Genomic DNA, 2,500 nt, shown 5'->3' on the forward strand with positions numbered 1-2,500 from the left:
GTTTTGAAGAGTTAAAAATTAATATATGTATGTGTATATATATATATATATATATATATATATATATATATATATATACATATATATATTTGTGTGTGTTTGAAAGTGTGTGTGCGTGTGTACATATCTATCTATTCATCTATCTATACCTATTTATACATATATATATATATATATATATATATATATATATTCATATACATATAAATAAACAATACTATACATATACATATACTGTATATACACAAAGAGAAACACTGAGAGAGAGAGAGAGAGAGAGAGAGAGAGAGAGAGAGAGAGAGAGAGAGAGAGAGAGAGAGAGAGAGAGAGAGAGAGAGAGAGAGAGAGAGAGAGAGAGAGCCAGGAATGTAGTGGTAATTAAAACTAGTCCCCCTAATCACAGACTTGGTTGATTCCAGATCGAGAGGAGACTTGGGTCCAAATTATGTTATAGAAATTCGAAAAGTGATATCTGCTAATGACTTTCTCCTCCACCCAAACTATCCCCCTACTTTCTTCCCCAAAACTCCCCCCCTCCTCTTCCCCAGGAACTCGGGTAGATAACAACGGGTGGACTGTGAAAGAGAGAGAGAGAGAGAGAGAGAGAGAGAGAGAGAGAGAGAGAGAGAGAGAGAGAGAGAGAGAGAGAGAGAGAGAGAGAGAGAGAGAGAGAGAGAGAGAGAGAGAGAGAGAGAGCTAAAGGAGGGCTGGAGGTAGGAGAGGGAGAGGAAGAGGTAGGAGGAGGAGGAGGAGGAGGAAGAAGGTAAAAGGAAGAGTGGGAAGGGAAGAGGATGGGGGTGGGGAAGGGAAATATAATTTGAGGGGTGGGGGAATTGGTGTGGAAGGGAAGGGGGAAGTGAGGGGAAGAGAGGGGAGGAGAGGGAAAGAGAGGGGAAGAGAGGGGAGGGTGATGGAATGGATGGTGAGGGATGGTGAGAGAGAAGAACTGTTGCAATACAATGATATACGTGATAACATATGATAATATATACACACACACACACACACACACACACACACACACATATATATATATATATATCTATATATATATATATATACACACATATATATATATATATATATATATATATATATATATATATATATATATATATATATATATATATCACTGCCCAGTAATGTCGTAACACATTGATAAATACACTAAAAACCCACTGTTGATTGGCTTTAAGAAAAGAAAGTATATAACGATTTCCGTATATTTCGATCACTTGCTGTGATCCTCTTCAAGTGGAATACAAAGACAAGAGAAAACACATATCTTATATACAGAGGAGAGAGGTGGAGTGAGGGAACATGGACATGTCATATCAGGTGGCGTCTATATTGCTGCGCGGGCTTTGTGGCAAGTCATCCGCTTTTACAATAGAAGGAAGTAATTTGTTAACTGCTAAGGTGGTTATATAATCAGGTGACCATTGTCACAAAGCCTGCGCAGCAATTGAATATCAAAGAAGATGATAACACACAGAGAGAGAGAGAGAGAGAGAGAGAGAGAGAGAGAGAGAGAGAGAGAGAGAGAGAGAGAGAGAGAGAGAGAGAGAGAGAGAGAGAGAGAGAGAGAGAGAGAGAGAGAGAGAGAGAGAGAGAGAGAGAGAGAGAGAGAGAGAGAGAGAGAGAGAGAGAGAGAGAGAGAGAGAGAGAGAGAGAGAACGTGACTCAAAATGTCCTCTGAACCAAAATACTTTCTAAATAAAAAAAATTTAATCGCGCCACTAATTTCAGAATACGGCCAAAAGGGTTACAACCGTCGACCGTGAGCTGTAGGTGTTTTGGTGGCAAATCGGTAACACCGCCAACTACGGTGAAGAAGAAGAACTCGAAGAAGAAGAACTCGAAGAAATCGAAGAAGAAGAGGAAGAACTCGAAGAAGAAGAAGAAGAAGAAGAAGAAGAAGAACTCGAAGAAGAACTCGAAGAAGAGGAAGAAGAAGAACTCGAAGAAGAAGAAGAAGAAGTAGAACTCGAAGAAGAAATCGAAAAACTCGAAGAAGAAGAACTCGAAGAACTCGAAGAACTCGAAAAAGAAGAACTCGAAGAACTCGAAAAAGAAGAACTCGAAGAACTCGAAAAAGAAGAACTCGAAGAACTCGAAAGAGAAGAACTCGAAGAAGAACTCGAAGAAGAAGAACTCGAAGAAGAAGGAGAACTCGAAGAAGAACTCGAAGAAGAACTCGAAGAACTCGAAGAAGAACTCGAAGAAGAACTCGAAGAAGAACTCGAAGAACTCGAAGAAGAACTCGAAGAACTCGAAGAACTCGAAGAACTGGAAGAAGAACTCGAAGAACTTGAAGAACTCGAAGAAGAAGAAGAACTCGAAGAAGAAGAACTCGAAGAAGAAGAACTCGAAGGACTTGCGAGAACAGCTAGATGTTGACAAGAAATAAAAAGCAATATGATTTTGATATTTTATTTTCCAAAAAAGGGGCGTAGCCCAGGGCGCGCAGCGCCCGCGCCTAAGGCGCAGCGCCGCAGGC

This window comes from Oratosquilla oratoria, chromosome 8, assembly GCF_046742065.1.
Source record: "Oratosquilla oratoria isolate Oo_2021 chromosome 8, ASM4674206v1, whole genome shotgun sequence".
NCBI classification, from domain to species: Eukaryota; Metazoa; Arthropoda; class Malacostraca; order Stomatopoda; family Squillidae; genus Oratosquilla; species Oratosquilla oratoria.